The 22,527-nt window shown below is 38.1% G+C and overlaps 2 long non-coding RNA genes across 3 annotated transcripts in view; one reads left to right on the top strand and one right to left on the bottom strand.

The window, feature by feature from the left end:
* Nucleotides 1-7,395: 7,395 nt before the first annotated feature.
* On the bottom strand, nucleotides 7,396-11,476 carry LOC147361802 (uncharacterized). The gene is made up of 2 exons (XR_015137637.1): nucleotides 11,291-11,476; nucleotides 7,396-7,690 (listed from the first exon to the last, which is right to left on the bottom strand). It is a non-coding gene; the product is annotated as an uncharacterized LOC147361802 (long non-coding RNA).
* Nucleotides 11,477-11,562: 86 nt separating this feature from the next.
* The window catches only part of LOC147361800 (uncharacterized), a 269,358-nt gene continuing 258,393 nt past the window's right edge, over nucleotides 11,563-22,527 (top strand). Inside the window, exon 1 of one of the 2 annotated variants that reach the window (XR_015137638.1) lies at nucleotides 11,563-11,752. This is a non-coding gene — a long non-coding RNA (uncharacterized LOC147361800). The remainder of the gene's footprint in view (nucleotides 11,753-22,527) is intronic. The other variant, XR_015137639.1, reaches the window with a different exon arrangement.

Raw genomic sequence — 22,527 nt, 5'->3', positions numbered from 1 at the left:
ATACAATTTATCATCATTTTGAATTGTGTGTGTATTGTTGTATTATGGTTACATATATAACCATTATTATGAGTTTTTTTTCCCTACCAATAATGCAAAATCCTGTTTGTCTAATTTTTCCCCTCCTTTTCCCTTTCTTTTTGCACAAGCCCCTCAGACAAGTTATCTTAATTTTTTTCCTTTTCATGTTTTAAAATTCCTCTACACAGTCTTCTTTGAATTCCACATGAATACAATTAATAGCTTTCATGAATTTTCTTGACAGATCTGTGCCTTTCAGCATAGTTGTTCTTTTTCTCTATTAAATTTAGGTTCCTTCTACTCGAATTCCACAGCCACACTCACCTGATTCTCAATTTTTCATGGGTTTGTCTTCTAACTACCCTGAAATGTTATTTTTATACTACATTCTGCTGCATTCTGTTTTTCAAATCTTATCATTTTATACATGCCCTCAGATTTCATCCCAACTCAAGACTTGCACTATATACTGATGAGTCAGATTTATATAACTCCATCAAGGTCTGCATCGAAAACTCCAAATGCATTCATTTATTTTGCATTACTGTGTATCTTCATTTGGAATGTCCATAAGTACCTGAAAGCCATTGTGGCCAAAATGAAACTGCGCCAACCCTGGTGTTTCAATCCTGATAACTGTCCTCTGTGTACCCTCAATAAAAGCATCCCGTTGATCCAGGCTCCCGAGTCAGAAGTGCAGAAGCATCTCAATCCTTCTCCATTTCCTGTAAACAGATGAACTCTGACTCGTCGCCCTCTTCTACTTGCTCTTTGTCTCTGATAATTCAGCTTTCATTATTAATCTACTCTAACTGTTCAGAGATCTTCTCTCTGCTTCCAGGTTTGAAAACTTCCAATCTACTCTCCTCATTACTATCACGGGAAACATTGTAAATTGAAAATCTGATCACGTCCCTTTAGCGTTCAAACTCTCTCGCTGGCTCTCCTTTGTGTTCTGTGGGAAAAAAAAAAAAACAATGCAAAATCTGAGTCATGGTTACCAAGGTCCTTTGTGATCTTGCCTCTGCATTTAATACATTCTCAGCTACCTTTCTCAGCCTTTTAATTAAAATAACTTGTTCTCTAACTCAGCCACAGTGCTCTAATGTTCTTTGCTACATATTGATACATTAACTTTCTCTCTTTGTTATGCCTTTGTAGATGTTTCCTTCATTTGACTGAAAGCTTCCTCCATACAGACCCATCTCTTACCTCTTTCCTGCCAGTACACTTTAAAGATTTTTTTTTTTTCAGACTCAGCTCTTATTTCTCAGTTATCCATGTATTTATTTATTTATTGAGCTAATTCTGAGCCCCTACTAGGTGCCTGGCTTTATGTAGGACACTGCTGTTCGGCAGTAAACCACAGATATTGCCTCTGCTCTGAGCCTTTCTCCAAATCTGTAACAAAACAGATTTGTTGCAATAATATTCAGTCCACCCTTATGTTGTATGTTATAGCCATTTTTACCTGCAATGCAATCCTTGTTTTGATTTTTCATGGTCCCCATTGCACAGAGTCCCTTGATAACTGAGATCTTCTTCTTTTTTTAAAAAAGTCAATCCAGGTTTTATCCTCATGGCTAATATAGAATATGCTTTCTAATACTTAGAAAGTTACTGACTAGCAACTAGTAATTTCTGATTGACTTAATATTGAGAAGACTGGCTTCCAGATTTCTTGATCTAAGTGATGCTGTTATAAAGTCTACTTCCAAATAGTCATATTTCAGGAAGCCTGGAGCAAATTCCAGGAGATAGTGAAGGACAAGGAAGCCTGGTGTGCTGTAGTCCATGGTGTTGCACAGAGTTGGAGGCGACTGAACAACAGGAAGCCCATGCACGATGCTTCCCACGTGGCACAGTGGGTAAAGAATCTGCCTGCCAATGCAGGAGACAAAGGAGATGTGGGTTCGATCCCTGGGTTGGGAAGATCCCCTGGAGTAGGAAATGGAAACCCACTCCAGTATACTTGCCTGGAAAATTCCATGGGCAGAGGAGCCTGGTGGACCACAGTCTGAGGGGCTGCAAACAGTCGAACATGACTGACTGATGGAGCACACACACGTGTACACATGCATGATACAGTAGTCATTGCTAGTTTCTCTTTCTTCTGAAGATTTGCAGATACCACTCATTTAGCAATTAATCTATGCTGCTTTCTGATACTTAAACATATTGCTTCTGCTGCTGCTCCTAAGTCACTTCAGTCGTGTCCGACTCTGTGCGACCCCATAGATGGCAGCCCAACAGGCTCCCCCATCCCTGGGATTCTCCAGGCAAGAACACTGGAGTGGGTTGTCATTTTCTTCTCCAGTGCATGAAAGTGAAACTGAAGTCGCTCAGTCGTCTCCAACTCTTAGCGACCCCATGGACTGCAACCTATCAGGCTCCTCCACCCATGGGATTTTCCAGGCAAGAGTACTGGAGTGGGGTGCCATTGCCTTCTCCAAACATATTGCTAGTAATTAATAATTCTGGATATTTTTTCATCAGCAATCCAGAGACAGATAGCTGTCAACTCTTAAGATCTGATCGTTTTGTTCTTTAACACTTCTCTGCCAAATTAAGAGCCGAGTCTGTTTTTTTTTTTTTTTTTCCCCTCTTATGTGAACTGTTCTTTCATGGAAGAAGGTGTCCACAGCCTGTATCTCCAGTTGGTCTGTCCTGTTCTCTCTCCCACCTCACTGTGGCCAGATGTACATGGCTCTTAACACAAAGTTCAGCATCCAGTGCACCATCTGTAATATCAAGCAATCTAGCACACACTAAGAATATCTCTGAATTATTCTTTCAACTTCAGTGAAATTTTGTCCCTTTGAGGAACCATCAGAGTATTGAACCAGGAAGAGTCCTTGGAAGAGGGTATGGCAGCCTACCCCAGTATTCTTGCCTGGAGACTCCCATGGACGGAAGAGCCTGGTGGCTACAGTCTATGAGGTCACAAAGAGTTGGACATGACTGAAGTGACATAGCATACATGCACACAGAGCACTGAATATGTCTTTGGCATAGTTCTGGTATTTTATACACTAGGAAACTATTCAACAAACCATATGGAGAAAAAAGAACAGAAAATCCTAAACATTTGTACATAAATTTTAGCTTCTGTTTATCTTTATACTTCCACTGCACCTTTTCCTGTGTCTTATTTTTGTCCATCTCTTCCTCTTTAAAACTGCCTGTTTATGTGTCATTCAAATATAAGCCAATATACAAACACCCATACACGTTTTCACACTGCTGAATTTCTATACCATTTCTTTCTTAAATTTTTATTTTTCCTTCTAATTTTTAGGGGTTTCTTGTTTGGTTGTTTCTTTGCTTCCCTGCCCCCCGCTCCCCCCCGCCCCCGCCTCCCGCCACCACTGCCTGCCACCCAGCACTATTAACTATAGTCCTTATCCTGTACATGACAACCCCAGTACTTACATTTTTAAAACTGGAAATTTGTATCTTTTGGCCACCTTTGTCCACTTCCATTATCCTGCAAGCTCTGCCTCTGGTAATCACTAATCTGATCTCTTTTTCTATGAGATTTTGTTTGTTTTTGGTTTTAGAGGCCTCATATACATTATACCACACAGTATTTGAATTTCTTTGCCTGGCTTTTTTGACTTAACCTAAATACCTCAAGGTCCATTTATGTGTCACAAACGGTGAGATTTCTTTCTTTTGGCTGATAATATTCCATTTTATATAAGTATATAAATACTGCTGTCTCTTTATCCACTCTTCCATCAGCGGACACAGGTTGTCTCCAGGTCCTGTCTATTATAAATAGTGCTGCTATGAGCATAAAGATGAGGGGATTTTTTTTTTTGATACTGTGTTTTTACTTTCTTTGGATATATTCTCAACTACATCATATGGAATTGCTGTATCATACGGTTATCCTCTTTTTAACTTTTTGAGTAACATCCATACTGTCTTCCATAGTATCTGTACCAATTCACATTCCTACCAACAGTACACAAGTGTTCTCTCTCCTCCACATCCTCAGTAACATTTTGAATCTCTTGTTTTTTGATAATGGTCATTCTAATAGGCATGGGGAGATATAGTGGTTTTAATGTACATTTCCCTAATTACTGGTAGTATTGAGCACTTTTTAATGGACCTGTTGGCTATTCATATATCTTCTTTACACAATGTATATTTAGGTCCTTTGTTCATTTTTAAATGGAATTATTTGTGTTATTTGTATGAGTTCTTTATATGTTATTCTTGTTCAGCCACTAAGTCATGTCTGACTCTTTGTGACCCCATGGACTGCAGCATGCCAGGGCTCCCTCAATAATACCCAAATATATTTCTTTATATATTTGGATATTAACCCCAATCAGATATATGGTTTGCAAATATTCATCCCATTCTCTATATTGTTTTTCATTTTGTTGATCATTTCTTTTGTTCTGCAGAATCTTTTCAGTTTGATATAGTACCACATGCTTATTTATTTTTTACTTTGTTTCTTATGCTTTAGTTGTTATATTAAAAAAAAAATCATTGCAAAGACCCATAGTAACAAGTTTTTTTCCTATGTTTTCTTTTAGGGGATATATGGTTTTCAGTCTTACATTTAAATCTCTAATCCATTTTGAGCTAATTCTTGTGAGTGCTTTAAGATGGGAGTCTAGTTTCATTTTTTTACTTATGAACATCCAATTTTTCTAATAACACTTATTGAAGGAACTGCCTTTTCTTGATCAAGTATTATTGGCTCCTTTATTAAATGTTAGCTGACTTTATTTACCTGGGTTTGTTTCTGGCCTCTGGATTCTGTTCCATTGTGTTTATTTTTAGGTAGTTTTTCTTCTGCTTCTGGTAGCCAGGACTGGACACAAATATGTAAAAGTAATGAAAAATCCATACTCTAATTGATTTTGTTTCAAAATGTGTGTTTACTATGGTTTTCATCAAAATGATTGAGAACTTCAGAAAAAAAGCTAATAAAATTGTAGCGTATTTAAATACCATGTATACTATGTTGCTTTAGTCATGTCTGACTCTTTGCAACTCTATGGACTGTGGCCCGCCAGGCTCCCATGTCTATAGGATTCTGTAGGCAAGAATACTGGAGTGGGTTGCCATTTCCTCCTCCAGGGGATCTTCCTGACCCAGGATTGAACCTGCCTCTCTTAAGGCTCCTGCATTGGCAGACAGGGTCTTTACCACCAGTGTCACCATATGCTATACAAATGCACAGGGATTTCCACAGTGGTCCAGTGGTTGAGACTTTACTTTCCAAAGCAAGGGGTGCAGATTTGATTCCTGGCCAGGGAGCTAAGATTCCACATGCCTTTTGGCCAAAAAATCAAAGCATAAAACGAAAGCAATATTGAAACAAATTCAATAAATACTTTAAGAAATGTTTCACATCAAAAAATCTTTTAAAGAAACCATAATGTACAAATATTTAGATTGATATTGTCTTTCCGTTAAGGGCTTCCCTGACAGCTCAGTTGGTAAAGAATCCGCCTGCAATGCAGGAGACCCAGGGTTGATTTCTGGGTTGGGAAGATCTGCTGGAGAAGGGATAAGCTACCCATCCAGTATTCTTGGGCTTCCCTTGTGACTCAGCTGGTAAAGAATCTGCCTGCAATGTATGAGACCTGGGTTTGATCCCTGGGTTGGGAAGATCCCTTGGAGAAGGGAAAGGCTGCCCACTCCAGTATTCTGTCCTAGAGAATTCCATAGACTGTATAGTCCATGGGGTCACAAAGAATTGGACACGACTGAGACATTTTCACTTTTTTCTGTTTTAAAAAGAAATGCATAGGGAAGACAAGGAGGAAAAAAAGCAACAATATAGTTTGAGTTATTATATTTGTGGCATAGTAAAACAATATATTATTTTTCTTCCCATTGAAAAGTGGAATCTATGTCCCTTCCCTTCAAAGTCCACTGTTCTTTTACTTTCATTATATAAATACCATGAAAATGACACAATGTCAATCACTGGCTTAGCCTTTATGAGAATTGGCATCTTCTGTGTCCTTATGTTTGGAAGTTGACTATCTTCTGGAAGATGGCAATTGGAGAAGCCTTGGAGAGGAAGAGAGACTCTTGGTGAGCACACCCTTGCAGATTGTCCATCCAATAAAGCGAGTATACAAGAGGAACCTTCTTGCACACTTCACATTAGTTTTGTTCAAGTGAATACAGCCAAAATATTCCTCTTTCTAATGCTAAATGGAGCAGAACTGCCCAGTCAAACCCTGACCAATTTCCTGACCCATGAATCTGTGAAGTCAATAAAATGACTGTTGTTTTGAATCAGTTCTAATTAGGTGGATGAAACTGGAGCCTATTATACAGAGTGAAGTAAGCCAGAAAGAAAAACACCAATACAGTATACTAACGCATATATATGGAATTTAGAAAGATGGTAACAATAACCCTGTGTACGAGACAGCAAAAGAGACACTGATGTATAGATCAGTCTTATGGACTCTGTGGGAGAGGGAGAGGGTGGGGAGATTTGGGAGAATGGCATAGAAACATGTGTAATATTATGTATGAAACGAGTCGCCAGTCCAGGTTCGATGCACGATATTGGATGCTTGGGGCTGGTGCACTGGGACCATCCAGAGGGAGGGTATGGGAAGGGAGGAGGGAGGAGGGTTCAGGATGGGGAGCACAGGTATACCTGTGGCAGATTCATTTCGATATTTAGCAAAACTAATACAATATTGTAAAGTTTAAAAATAAAATTAAATTAAAAAAAAAAAGTGACTGCATTTCGGAGTAATCCAACATGGAGAAACAGATAAAGGAAATGAGAATCAGTGTGTTTTACATAACATTACCTCAATATATATTGTAGTTGTTGCATATTTTTACTCATTTAACTTTTCCTTAGTGTGGAATTTCTCTCTTTAAGGCAGTTCTGTGAGATTATAAAATGTATCTTTCTCAAAATTATTATTAGTATTAAAATATATTTTTCAATAAATTTTAAGACTTCAGGTATGTTTAGGATGTGATTTATCTATTTATAGCCATTGTATTGACAGAACAAGTTAGAATGATAGCATTTTATAATACATAGTAGTGTATTAAATAATTTTTTACTCTAAAAGACCAATTAATCTAATCTCTTTTCAAACAGTTTAATCATAAGACCTATTCTTCTTCCCAGTTTTCAGTATTTTGTATTAAAACTAGAATTTAGATATTGTCCAGTGAATATAGTTAGGATACAAAGATGTAAGTAGGAAATGGTAGCGTGACTACTAGGCTGAAACTGTTACATGAAACTAGTTATCAGACAAAGGGGAAAAAAATGCTTCCAATAGATAGCATTTGAAAAATGGAACAGATGCACGAACAATTCTATAAAGAAGAAAAATAAAATAACAAAGAAAAACATCCCAAAGGCAAAAATACTTTAATCAAAATATAAAATATGTAGTTTTATGAAGCGGTTTTGTAAAATTACAGATTTCAGCTCTTATATTTAGGTAAAATATGTTTCTGTCTCAATTGCAGTAGAGCAAAACCAGCTTAATATCCCTAATCCACCTCTTCATTTACTTTGAAAACAGTCATATTTATAAATACTCCTTAAGACTTGGCTACTTCACTAAATTTTCATTTTTCTGAGCTCCCCAAAACAGGGAAAAGTTTTCTTTTTCCTTATTTAGAATGACAGGCACATTTTCCCCTGTAGGAAAAAAAAAAAAAAACAGCCAATGTCACTTGTGGGGTAAAGAAAGATTTAAAAAAGAAATAAATGCATTTCCACATTTTCAAAGAATACCTGTTCTTTAAATGTTACATATGCTTCATGCCAAAGGCATAAACATCTACAAAAACAAGTCATATCAGCAATAGATATTAGATATTTATTTTCCCTGAAGGAGAGATTTTCTGAGTTTTTTATTTATGGTAATTGATGATTAATGTTTGGACAATTTCTTGTTATTATTATTATGACTTATTTGATTATAATATGACAAAGAAGTCAATGCTTGTAACAAATTTGTTTACATTCTTTAGGACACCATATCAAAGCCAGAATACACAACATTAATGAAATAAGTACACAGGCTGTTTCTTAGGAACGTCACTTCTCTGGCAGAAATGATGAAGTTTATTTTGCTGGCAATCTTTCTAACTTATCACCAGTCTCTCCTTTACTAATCAGAGTTTTCTGATACAATTTAACATTTTGTTGATAAGTCATGATCATCCAGAGAAGTTACACAAGCACTACACTCTATTGAGTCTCCAGATACTGTAACTGTCAGAATTGATGAATCATCTATTATTATCTAATTATTTTGGGTCAACCTTCATAGTTTAATGTGTTCATTTACCTCACCATTTTAAATCAGTGATGATCATTTTCAAATAATAAAATAAAAAAATAATGCATTTGTATAATGCTTCACATCTTACAAAATATTTTATGGAACACTAAATATTTTCAAAGAAAAATAGTTCTATTAAAATCTTTAGTCTCTTTGATATAAGTAACTCAAGATAGATACATTTACAGACAGCAAATACTGAGGAGAGCAAATATTGAGGAGAGAAAACTGAAAACTCATAAGAAATACCTCTGTACTTAGTAATTCACAATGACACATAAGATTTCTACAAGAGAGATTTCTACAAGGTGTGAGACTGGACAAGTATGAGGAGCTGAATAACAAGTCATTGAACAAATCAGCATGAAAGAACAAGTAACTATTCATTCCTCAGCTGCTCCACATATTTATTTACTTCCAATATTATGCAAATACCATAGTATGATTTTCCATGCCTTGTAGCCCTGGGAGTTTTACAAAATTTGAATAAGACAGTATCACTACCCTCAAGGAACTCATTGTTCTGTCAGAGAAATAAGATTAAATGTAATAAAGGTTATACCAGTGGAATGTAAAATACTCAACATGAGCAAAGGAAGGAGTTTTGGAACCTCTTTGGGGGTAGTTTTCATAAAACTTCAGAAAGGAATATTTTAATCTGTGTATGCAGTTTGAGTAGAAGTTAAGCATGGTAATAAACTGAAGAACAAGCAACAGAGGCATGAAAACTCAAGCATCTACCTGTTAGGGAAAGAGCACTGACTGAAACCGCCCACCCTGGCCAGGCACCATAGGAACCATTTGCATGAGTTGTTTTACCACAGGAGGTCCTGCTAAGGAACACGGAACTAATAAGCCTCCACCAACCAGAAGAGTTCGGAACTAATAAGCCTCCACCAACCGGAAGAGTTCGGGAAAGGTCAAAAGGAGACACCACAAGTCTGACCACCTCCCAGAATCCTCACTGGCATCCATCTTGGCTGAACAAGGCATGCACCACCAGGAAGGACTCTGAGTCAGAATGATTGACTAAAGACAACCTGGAAACTAATCCCATCACCATAAAACCCAAGACTGCGAGTCAGGTGGCAGAGCAGTTCTCCTGGGTTCCCTTATCCTACTGTTCTCCACCCGGGTGCCCTTTCCCCAATAAAATCTCTTGCTTTGTCAGCACAAATTTGTCTGACAATTCATTTCTAAGTGTTAGACAAGAGCCCATTTTTGGGTCCTGAAGGTGTCCCCCTTCCTGCAACATAACTGGGAGAACCTGAGGAATAAGAAAGGGACTACAGGGGTCTTGAACATGTGCACAATGTATAGTATTACACTAAGAAGTGAATAACCCAAGAGAGAAAAACCCCATTTCAACAGTCCATAATTTTTGCAGAGCGCTGCAATTCCTTCAGCACTGAGGTTGTTCTGACTCACAAACTCAACTCTAATCTATCTGGCAGTTTAAATCCCGGTGACAGAAAAGGAAATATTCAGTTGTAATTAGCTAACGATACTGGCTAACGAAATCATCATAATGAGTTCTCCTGGCTGGAGTGCATGCTTACTAACCACTATCTTATTAAGCATTCCCTTTACTCATAAAAGAAGCAAATGTGTTCATCCCTTAATAAGCATCCCCAGTCATCTTCACATTCTGAAAGATCTTTTGAAAAGAAGGCAGGTTGTATAACTCTTCTGCAGAAAACACCATCATCATTCCCTGTAGCATTCAGAGTTAAAAACCAAAGTTCTTTTAACAGACAAGTTCCTCTACCATCTCTTTTCCATTTTGCATTTCCTCCCTGGCCCTTGCTTACCACTCATCATCTCTTCTGTGATTCTAGTTAAACTAACCTCTGACATATGCCTGTTTTAGGCATTTCCCTGAGCTGTTCCCTCTCCCTGAAAAATCCCTATTTAGTCCTGGCATGACTTTAGCTTTTGTTATGGTATTTCACCACTTGGTGTTATTTTAATTTCTGGCCCTATCATTGTTTTAATACTAAAAGAGCATTTTAGAATTGGGAATTGGATAAGCTTGCATGCTACCAGCCCTGGCTGTATTGCTTAACTCCTTCTGCTTATTTTCAAGCCTGCAGGTGCTGTGCAGGCTGGTACAGACTGTGTGTGTGCCTGAGTGAGTCCAGAGAAAGACTTGCTATGTGGTTAGGGCCAGGCGAGTAAAGCTGAGAGAGACACTTTAGGTTACAATGAGTAGAAATTAATCCAAGAATTCATGTGACTGTGACAATTAGTGAAGCAACTTGGGCAGAAGGACTCTCTTGGACCAGGGCAATACAGAGGGATCTGAGGTACTGGCTGCAGTACCAGCACCACTGGCATCACTTGGAAATTTGACAAATGGAAATCCTTAAGCCCCCTCGAAACCTACTCAGTCAGGATCTGAGAGCACAGTTCACCAAACTCTGTTTAACAAGCCCACACAAGCTGATATTTCAGAACAATTTACTTAGAAGGAGATTAAGGTTGTAACTGCATAGTAATCCACTCAATATAGAGTAACTCTGAGTTTCTGAAGGATATTAGTACCATTAACTAATGTAGAAAATGGCAAATGGGGTCCTCCCTGGCAGTCCAGTGGTTAAGACCTGGCAATTCCAATGCAAAGGATATGAGTTCAATCCCTGGCTGGGGAACCAAGATCCCATATGCTGCAAGTGAAGACCCCCTCCCAAAAACATGAGAGAGAGAGAAAAGAAAACTGCAAAAAGGGAATCAGTTTTCAAAGCAAGAAAATTTGGCTCATACTAATTTCAAGTTTCCTATGGGAATCCCAGATGGTGCTGAAATCAGTTTGATTGATTTACTTCTAACTTATCACTTTTCATGTATATATATTACATACATATATATATGACAAAACATGGTTTTAAAACATGACTATGAAAATATGGGTAATCATTAGCTAAATCTGTTTCATCTATAATAGCTTTTACCTGTCAAGGTTGTTTTAATTATTGCCACTGAAGACTCTCATTCCACCAAGCAGCAACTGGCCTCAACAACGAGCTGTTTCCCCAGGACTGGGAGTCAGGCTGTGCCTGGTTGCAGCTAAGCAGGTACCTAGAATGCGACCACTGACCCTTCAACAGCACACATGCTGACATCTGCTCGCTTTGACCTTTTGAACCAGCAGAGTCCTGTAGCTCAATTATTGGGCCTGCGCCTGCGCAGAACAGTGATTACCCACGTTTTTCCACTTTTCTCCATGCTCCCCAGGCCTCCTTGCAGAGCCCTGCTTCTTTATTCTTTCTCTGTGATACCCTGAATGCCTTGCCTTCTGTGGCGAGGAATAATTGAGATTTGTTCTCCTGTCTCATGGCTTGGCTGCCTTGAAAATAAACCACCTCTTGGCTGCAAACCTGGACATAGCCTCATTTTGACTTGCTACACATCAGGTAGGATGGACCTCGGTCAGTAACAACTAGTTTAACAAAATACAGTTCAGCTTAAACATGGATACATGATTCAAACTTTGGAGAGGTCGGGAGCTTCATATATTCATCTGGAGCCAGGCGGGTGAAGAATGAAAGCAAAAATGAAAGGATATTTTAGATATAATTAATGTTCCAACTCAAATGGTTTGAGTTAATCAGAAAAATATGACTCTACATGAACCTGGCTTAATAAGTTAAAATTTATAGAGAGGTCAGGGCTCCAGCCGACCACAGACTGCAGAGGCCCTGCCTTCTGACTCATTTATTGAAGCCACAGTGTTAGAAAGGCCCACTGGGTTTGGAACCCTGGGTTGGCTCTAGAAATTGAGACTGGCTTCCAGGATAATAGGGCAGCTTTTAACCAATATCTAGCAAAAATCCAAATCCCTCAATCAAGAAAAAAGTCTGCCAATCACCTAAATAATCTTGAGCGAGGCTTCTTCTAGTCTCCGGATGAGAACGCAGGCCAGCTGCCATCAGCAGAGGACCCAGGTAGGCTGTGTCCAGCCCAGACCCATAGACAATGTGAGATTATATTACTTTAAGCTGTACTTATATGATAATTTATTATGTGTCAGTATGAAAGTAATACATGAGCCCCTTCCTGCATATAAGCGTAAGCATATATTTTTAAGTACAAGCTATAGGTATGTATTTGGAAATAGGAAAAAAAATGTTGATGTGGTCTGTGGTCTTCTTTTTGTTCTCTCTCGCTTCTTCCCTTCCTCCCCTTTTGTCACCATGGAAGCAGGGAAAGCTTACAAAATAGCTCTGGTGGTATTTTAAAGTTTGTTAGGGTACTATTTGGCTGAGGGAAACAATAAGGAAAAAAAAAAAAAAAACCCTCAGATTTGCAGGAAAACTTGTTTTTCTAAGCCTTCATAACACTTAGAAAGCCCTTAGGCCAAAACAAATACTTTCTGTTGCCACATAGAAACTCTTATGGAAGGTGAATACACAACTATCAGGCTGGAATTCACACCTAATCAGTTCTATATTAAAAGAATAAAAATCTCACACCAAAGAAAAATGGGTGTGAAAGCAGATTGTGGAAAGAAAAACATATATTCATTTTATACTTTGTGATCCTATTTCATCCTAGAGTCTAAAGGAACAAAAACAAAAAAACTATCTTTTAAAATATCATCTTTACAATGTTTGTTTTATCCTGTAAGACTTTCCTCACCTCAAAAATTGTCTTTGGAGAAGGAAAACTTCCTAAATATACCTCACTGATTTTTCTAACGAAGCAGTAAGTTGGCATGCAATTATTTCAGAGTTTTACTGCTACTTATGAAAGAAAATTGACAACCCATGAAAAAAATTACATGTGAAAAAGTAATAAAATTTCCAGAATCTTAAAAATGCCTTACACATCCCTGTCACTGATCTATAGTGTACTCTATTAGAGATTATAGTATACTCTTAGAGATTAGTGTCTTAGTTTGCTTACCTCCTGGGCATAAACCTAAGTCTGTGCTATTTATTATTCTTTTTCTATTATGCAGATTTTTGTTTGTTTGTTTTTCTCTTTATCACCTGAATTGTGTCACTCTGCCAGAATCCCACTGTGTAAGTATGTCTATACTTCACAGTTTGGAGACAGTTAAAATTGAACCCACATCCCTTTTCTAGCTTCTGAGCACGTACATCGGGATAATTGTTGCTCTTAAATATTCTGTGAAAAAGAGCCTTTGTCTGGTTTGGAGACTCAGAGTGATATCAGTTTCTGGTCTAGTTAAAGTGTCCTATAACTTACATGTTGGTTCTAAGATTACATTTTTCTTCCAGAGCTTCAAACAATTCAATCTTGCAAGTGCCACACTATTTCCCCTTATCTACTCAATGGTAACAAAAATATTCAAGATAGCTGAAAGGCTCATCATTATAAACTATTTGTACCCACAATCCAGTTGCCCAGCTCAGAAGCCTGATGCTCATTCTGGGTGTCCTGTCCCTCCTAAACTCCTCAGTCTTCCTTAATTTCATATTCAATCCATCAGAGGCCTGGTCTGTTTGCCACCTGAGTAGCTCACACCTTTACCTTTCTCTCCCATCCTATTTCCTGCTCGTAATGAGTTCAACCTTGAGAAAAGCATATTTGGCACCTTGCTCTAGGAGAATCCAGAGTAACATAAAAGTCACAGCAACAGGCTCAGTTTTGTTAGGGATGTTTATAATGTTAAGTATTTATCTTAGAGATATTGTGAGTATGGAATCAGTATTTCAGTGAGCACGCCATTAAAGCAAAAGTGATATATTAGTAATATAGAATTCTAATTGTTAAAAAAAAATGTGCAAGCTAAAGTTCACTGAGAAATTACTGCATTCAATTTAGAGGCATTACCTTATTTAATTTTCCCAATAATCTTACTACATCTTATGAAAAGGCAGTATAGTTGTGGATTAGAGCCTAGACTTTGAAGTCAAACTGGTTGAGATTGAGTTGCAGCTTTGCTATTTAAAACTTGTGTAATCTTAGACAAATTTTTAAATTCTTTGGTGTTTCAGCTTCCTTATATATAAAATGGGTGTGATGATAATCGTAATGTACTTGAAAGGATCTTTCTTGGGATGGGGTATACACCAATGATTAGATATTTTTATTACCTTTATTATGTGATTCTTAGAGATTCTGATTTTAAATAACTTGTCCAAAGCTGCACAGTCATTAAAGCAGTATAAGTTCAACTGAAATATAAGAGTTTACTCAGAATGCATAATTTTAATCTTACTGCTTTACTGTCTTCCTACTAGTGTGAAGGCTTGGAAACACAGTTATCAAACTATATTTTTTTTTTCCCCTTTTCAGTAAAATATATTTTTCTCTTGGTATTTTGTCATATTATTTTTGCCATAAAATTTATGACAGAATCTTAAGAATTACATTAACATTTTAGAAAATGAAAATAAAATGTTGACTGGCATTTCCCTTTATTGCTGCCAATGGAAAAAACATGTGAAAATAGTATTTACCTAGCCCTTATCCCGGAGAAGGCAATGGCACCCCACTCCAGTACTCTTACCTGGAAAATCCCATGGATGGAGGAGCCTGGTGGTCTGCAGTCCATGGGGTCTCTAGGAGTCAGACACGATTGAGCGACTTCACTTTCACTTTTCACTTTTCACTTTCAAGCATTGGAGAAGAAATGGCAACCCACTCCAGTGTTCTTGCCTGGAGAATCCCAGGGACGGGGGAGCCTGGTGGGCTGCCGTCTATGGGGTCGCACAGAGTCGGACACGACTGAAGTGACTTAGCAGCAGCAGCAGCCCTTATCCTGTCCATTAAAGTCCCAATTTATTCATCTTGTAGGAGATGATTTACAGTGGTATATTTAGACATTTACATTTTACAAAGAGTGACATCAAAGTATTTAAAATATACTACATAGTCTTCTTTTGATTAAATATTCTGCTCCTATGACCGAAGGGTGAATTTAAGGTTTAATAGACTATTTTCTAGTATTTAAATTACAAATAAATGACATCTTGAATTTTAATCTTTGTTGATTATTTTACTTTGTGTCTATCAGTTCCTACTGTTTGAAGTCATAATGCAAAACAAGACTTGTTTCCTTTACTGTTGGTCATCCTCACGTTGGTATGAAATAATCTGTGAGCTGGGTCAGGGGACAGGGCTGACATTGCTAATGACACCTGGTGCAGTGTGAGAATGGTTTATTGGGGAAACCTAGAGGCAAGGGGTAGAGGAATGGACTGGGCTCCTTACACTCTCATCTCATAATGCCATGTGCGTAATTCAGGCACATGGTGGTGCTGGAGGGAGGGAGACCTTCCACTTCCCTGTCACTCTGCCTTCTGTATATTTGTGAGAAATTAGTAGGGGACACGGAGAAGGCAATGGCACCCCACTCCAGTACTCTTGCCTGGAAAATCCCATGGACGGAAGAGCCTGGGGGGCTGCAGTCCATGGGGTCGCTAAGAGTCGGACACGACTGAAGCACCTTAGCAGGAACAGCAGCAGCAGCAACTGGGGATGGGCAGTGACTGAGCCATTCTGTAATGAAGGAAGCATGTTCATTACTGGAGTTGCTGGTTACAGAAATTAACATCAGTATGTGTTTACTTTTTTTGCCTAGAAAAATTTCTCATATAGTTTAAGAGAAAAAAAAAAGTCTTTTTGGTGGTTATTTTCTTCTTAAAAATATTTATTTATTTTGTTGTGTTGACACATGGCATATGGGGTCTGCATCATGCCGATTCTCTAGTTGTGGCACACATACCTGGATGGTTCCAATCTATTTGTTGAGATAAACACGCTCAGTACATGGCACATTTAATTTTGTTCAGTTATTTGGATTTCATGGATCCTATCCCAAGTCTAAGAACAGAATGTTGATTGAATATTGATTAGCAGTCATGGTAATTCCATTCTCTTCGACAGCAATTGTTTTAGATTTGTCCATGGTAAACACACTTGACTAATGTAGAGATGGAGTTGGTGTTAGGGAAAATGTTCCTAAATAGGTATCAAATGGCAACTCATCTCTTTTTGGCTTTGGATAATGTTCTTTGAGGATAAGTTCTGGGGATCTGCTATAACCCCATAGAAAAGCTTCTCTGGGTCCCTCAATTTGTGATCAGTTGAAATATTCCTGAAGCTCTTCTGGCTACAGGCTTTTGCTATGAAACATAAACAAGGGAGAGCCTTATCTATGCATATTTTATGTGTGTGTGTGTGTGTATTTTTAAAGGTATTTTATATTTTCCTTGAAAGGACCACATCAGCCTCTATTTTTCATAATTTCTTGCCATTTCAGTGTGACTTTGTATATATGTTTAATATTGCATTTTGTTTTTAATAGTGGTTTGTTTGGGCAGCTATGACATTTACTGTTATTTACTTAAATGTGACTCATACTTAGTTTTTGTGAATTCATTCCTCATATTGATGCAGTACTTCTCTGAAGGTGTTTCCTGAGAAGTTCTCTGATACATTACCTATGGTTGCCTGAGAGTATGTTTATTTTCTTGGCATTTAGATGATATTTTAGTTGGCATTAAAATTATATGCTCTAAGTTGTTTTTCTGCAACACCTTTACTCTATTACTCATTATCTTTGTACATCTTGGTTTGCTCCTAAAAATGTGATATTTATATAGTTCTCATTTCTTTGCAAGTGCTTGCAGTTTTTCAGTTTTTGAAAGAGTTTTGTATTTTAAGTCTGTCATTGATATTCTTAAATCTCATTTAATTGTGATAGGGGATTTTTCTACAGTGTATTTTTGTGTTTGTGTGTAGTTATGATTGTCACTGAACGTTTTAAAATGAGTATCTTCTGTTGGAAAAATTATCAATCATTAATTCAAATATAACTCTAATTTACATTTTACTTTCTATAAATCTCTAAATAAAAATGATATGACTTTCAGTTTCTGGTCTGGTCCAACATGTTAAGAGGCTTAAAATCCTTACACCCTATCCACATGACCAGAAAAAAGCTAAACAAGCTGAAAATCAACAATTGTTCTTAGATTCCTCAGAGAATTGAGGAGACGGGAAAAATTGCTGCCTGAAAAATTAGAAAGACCAACAGCTGGGTAGAAAAAATAATAATAATTGTCATACTGCTGGTGACTTAGTGCAGACAAGTATGAGAGTTAAAATTCAATAGGTGGGGCTAGTCTTAGGGGGCCCCCTATACTTTGATAAGGTTTACATCTTATGAATGGGAGGACTACCAGGTTACAAGAGTGAAGATTGGAGAAAGTTCATATTCTTTTGGCACCGGGGAGGGAAAAAGCAGCCATTTAAATTGCATTCGGGGGGCCTCCCTGGCACTCCAGTGGTTAAGATGCCACACTTCCACTTCAGGAGTCACAGATTTGATCCCTACTCAGGGAAATAAGATCCCAAAAGCCATGCAGCAAGGCCAAGTAAATAAATGAAATAAATAAATTACAAGAATATATTGTACAACACAAGGAATATAGCCAATAAATAAAATGCATCCAGAGCATTCTCTCCTTTCTTCAAGACAACCCTCAAGGGCACTATTTTACCAGACCCTAACAAGGACATGGCACCCCACTCAGTATTCCTGTCTGGAAAATCCCATGGATGGAGGATCCTGGTAGGTTACAATCCATGCAGTAGCAAAGAGTGGGAAATGACTGAGCGACTTCACTTTCACTTTCAACTTTTCTTATGGGGGTTTGTTGTCTAACTGATCTGGGAGGAGAGAAGTTGATAACTCTAGTCCCCTTTAGCTCTCCACAGGTGGGAGAAGAAAATACTCACCCACATCACCTGCTTGCTTTCTTATAACACCTAAGGGAGGAAGAGAACAGATAAACTGGGAAACAGTTATGAAGGTCACAGTCCAGGGCTTAGGCTCACTAAGAAAGACTAAGACCTAATTAAAGAGCTGTAAAGCATATCAGTAGTGGTCCTATATAATAGGAGGAAAATACAACAAAACTTTTGTCTCAAACCTTAAGGAGAAATTTCAGGGAAACTTAAAAACAGAAAAAAACAGCCAAAACATGTACATCAGAGGACGGTTTAGTCTCTGACATCTACAGTTATAGCAAACAGTAAATACAGCCTAACTCCTAGCCAGGTAAACACAAAAACCCACAATAAAGACCCATTTACCTCTGTTCTGTTTACCCAATATATTCCAGCATTCAGCAAAAATTACAAGACATACTAAGACAAAAAAGCACTGTTTGAAGACATAAAGCGTGCATCAGAACTAGACTCAAATACAGCAGAAATTTGAGAATTATCAGACCAGGAATCTATAATCTATAGTTAAAAACCATAATCAACTTGTTAAAGGCTCTCATGGAAAAAGTGTACAAGATGCAGGAACAAATGGGTAATGTAAGCAGAGAAATGGAAATTCTAAGAATTAAAAGAGAATGCTAGAAATAAAAATATGCAGTAATGATGTTAAACTAATTTATGTACTTGAAATTAAACTCTACATAGTCATGGCGTATAATGTTTCTATTTGGATGAGGATTTTTGTGTCTATGTTCATGAGAGCTTGTTGGTCTGTAATTTTCCTTTCTTGTAATATATCTCTTATTTTGGAATTAGCATAATACTGACCTCATGGGATAAGATGGACCAGGAGTCAGACTGTTTGCTGTTCTCTCTCGATGCAGTATCAGAGGCTGAGATCTTTATAGAGTTCTCATTTTTGTCTCCCCTGTTGTGTTTCTTCAGAGACTATTTCTTAAAAAACATCTGAGCCCTTCAGTTCTTTCACCGGCAACTTCTGTTATTATACAGAACCACAGTTGATGTAGTGGTGAGGTGGGGCAGGAGAGAAAGTGTCTATAATTCTATGTTTAAGTTTCCATGTTTGAGGGGGTCTATCTGCTTGAGCTCTACCTCCATGAGTACTTCTCAGCTTCCCCCTGCCACTCACTTCTATGTGAGAAAGGAAGGCTAGTAAAGGATGGAGATAGGCGTTAAATTTCCCTACCCCCAGGTGGGCCATGCTCTGATAAAATCCAAGTTGGTTAGACATTAGTAAAATATTAATAGTTTCCCCTGGGAACAGGACTTTGTTTAGGAGACTAGGCTGCTATAGGAGTATTTTCAAATGATTACATTTCTTCTTCCTGTGCCAGAAGCAGGAGGCATTTTTTCCAAATAGTTACTCTGAGAGGTGAAACTGCAGGAAGTAAACAGAGGTTTGGCGGGTCTCCTTAAGACTGTACCCCAGGGAGCTTTTAATCTCTCAGTCTCAGCCCTCATCAGTTAATTACTCATTAATGATTTCTGTCAGTTGCTGGCTCCAAGGGCAGAAGCTTTGGTTCCCAGATACCTTTGATTCTCTGTGTTTACCTACTTTTTCTATTTTTGATGTGGTATTGATAGTTTGACTCCTGACCTCAGTTCTCTGATAGATACAAAAAAGAGTTGTCAATTTTCAGTTTGTGCAGCTTTTTTCTGGATGAGGATGACAACTTTCAAGCACTTTACATGTTGTACTAGAAACCAGAAGTCTGTTATTGTTTTCAATTATGGTTGAATTTCTCATGTCTCGTGGTCCCTCATGGCTGCAATATTCTCCTGGAGTTATGAAATAGCTTGGATGCTGAATTCTATTTGGGAGAGATACTTAGATCCCACCATGTGTGTGTGTTCAGTTACTGAGTCATGTCCAACTCTTTGCGACCCCATGGACTGTAGCCTTCCAGGTTCTTCAATCCATGGAATACTGGTGTAGGAAATACTGCTATTTCCTCCTCCAGAGGATCTTCCCGACCCAGGGACCGAACCCATTTCTCCTGTGTCTTCCACATTGGCAGGCAGATTCTTTACTACCCGTGCCACTTGGGAAGCCTCAGATTTCACCATGCATGACATTTAATGTGCTTAGATGATGATGAAAAAGCCTCCTGAGAACAGAGAATTTGGTATTAAAGTCTTAGAATTGATGAGAAATATTTGATCCAGAACATTCTGTTTAAGAACTCTCTGTTTCAACTCTGTCCTCTGGGAGATAGTGGAAGACAGAGGAATCTGCCAGTTACAGTGCATGGGGTTGCAAAGAGTTGGACATGACTAAGTGGCTGAACAGCAACAATTTCAATTCTACTAATCTAGTTCTCTGGATAGGAGAAGGCAATGGCACCCACTCCAGTACTCTTGCCTGGGAAATCCCATGGATGGAGGAGCCTGGTAGGCTGCAGTCCATGGGGTCTCGAATAGTTGGATACGACTGAGCGACTTCACTTTCACTTTTCACTTTCATGCATTGGAGAAGGAAATGGCAACCCACTCCAGTGTTCTTGCCTGGAGAATCCCAGGGACGGGGGCACCTGGTGGGCTGCCATCTATGGGGTCGCACAGAGTCGGACACGACTGAAGTGACTTAGCAGTAGCAGCAGCAGTTCTCTGGATAAAGAGTGAGAATAGGGAAAAGAAGAATGGGCTAATCATTATCTCTTACTTAGTCATCTTGTCCCTTTCCTTGCAAAATGCTAGCAACATTTTAATATAACTCAGCTGATTTTTTTAATTAATTTATTTCAATTGGAGAATAATTTCTTTACAATATTGTGATGGTTTTTGCCATACGTCAACATGAATCACCCATGAGTGCACATGTGTCTCCTATCCTGAAACCCCTCCCACCTCCCTCCCCACCCCATCCATCTGGGTTGTACCAGAGCACCAGCTTTGAGTCCCCTGTTTCATGCATCCAACTTGCATTGGTCATCTATTTTACATATGGTAATATACATGTTTCAATGCTATTCTCTCAAATCATCCCACTCTTGCCTTCTCCCACATAGTCCAAAAATCTGTTCTTTACATCTGTGTCTTTTGCTGCCTTGGATATAGGATTGTCTTTACCATCTTTCTAAATTCCATATATATGCGTTAATATACTGTATTGGTGTTTCTCTTTCTGACTTCACTCTGTATAATAGGTTTCAGTTTCATCCACCTCATTAGAACTGACTCAATATGTTCTTTTTTATAGCTGAATAATATTCCATTGTGTATATATACCACAACTTCCTTACCCATTGTCTATGGATGGAAATCTAGGTTGCTTCCATGTCCTGGCTATTATAAACATTGCTGCAATGAACACTGGGGTACACGTGTCTCTTTCAGTTCTGGTTTCCTTGGTGTGTATGCCCAGCAATGGGATTGCTGGGTCATATGGCAGTTCTATTTCCAGTTTTTTAAGGAATCTCCACACTGTTCTCCATAGTGGCTGTTCCAGTTTGCATTCCCACCAACAGTGTAAGAGGGTTCCCTTTCTCCACACCCTCTTCTGCATTTATTGTTTCTAGAATTTTGATGGCCATTCTGACTGGCGTGAGATAATACCTCATGGTGGTTTTGATTTGCATTTCTCTGATAATGAGTGATATTGAGCATCTTTTCATTTGTTTATTAGCCATCTGTATGTCTTCTTTGGAGAAATGTCTGTTTAGTTCTTTGGCTTACTTTTTGATTGGGTTGTTTTTCTAGTATTGAGCTGCATGAGCTGCTTGTGTATTTTGGAGATTAATTCTCTGTCAGTTGTCTCTTTTGCTATTATTTTATCCCATTCTGAAGGCCGCCTTTTCACCTTGCTTATAGTTTCCTTTCTTATGTAAAAGCTTTTAAGTTTAATTAGGCCCCACTTGTTTATTTTTGTTTTCATTTCCATTACTCTAGGAGGTGGGTCAGAGTGTTCTGCTTAATGTTTTCCTCTAAGAGTTTTATAGTTTCTGGTCTTACATTTAGATCTTTAATCTATTTTGAGTTTATTTTTGAGTATGGGGTTTGAAAGTGTTCGAATTTCATTCTTTTATATGTGGTTGACCAGTTTTCCCAACACCACTTGTTAAAGAGATGGTCTTTTCTCCATTGTATATTTTTGCCTCTCTGGGCTTTCTGTTTTGTTCCACTGATCCATGTTTCTGCTTTATGCCATACCATCCTGTCTTGATGACTGTAACACAGCTGAATTTGATACCGTTTTTTTTGTTGTTGTTGCTGCTCTTTCTCAGTAACAACTTAGATAGTCATTATCTAATAGAAGAGAAAACCTAAAGATATCTCCTCCAACCTAGTTCCTGTTTCCTAGCTAACAGTTTTCTTCTGCTCCAGGCCTTTTCTTTGGGGTTTATATTTGCAAATCAGATATATTAACTGACTTCTTGGTTTTCTGAGGTCACCTGGATTAGAATTTGGAAGGGGAATTGACAGTTAGAAGTTATGTAACAACAGGCTCTGTTGTGCATGTCTT

The sequence above is a fragment of the Bos grunniens genome, chromosome 12 (genome assembly GCF_055505025.1).
Source record: "Bos grunniens cultivar Pamir isolate PY7600 chromosome 12, Bosgru_T2T1.0, whole genome shotgun sequence".
Taxonomy (NCBI): domain Eukaryota; kingdom Metazoa; phylum Chordata; class Mammalia; order Artiodactyla; family Bovidae; genus Bos; species Bos grunniens.
The sequence above is the reverse complement of the archived record's forward strand: the minus strand, read 5'-3'. Positions and strand labels throughout refer to the sequence as shown.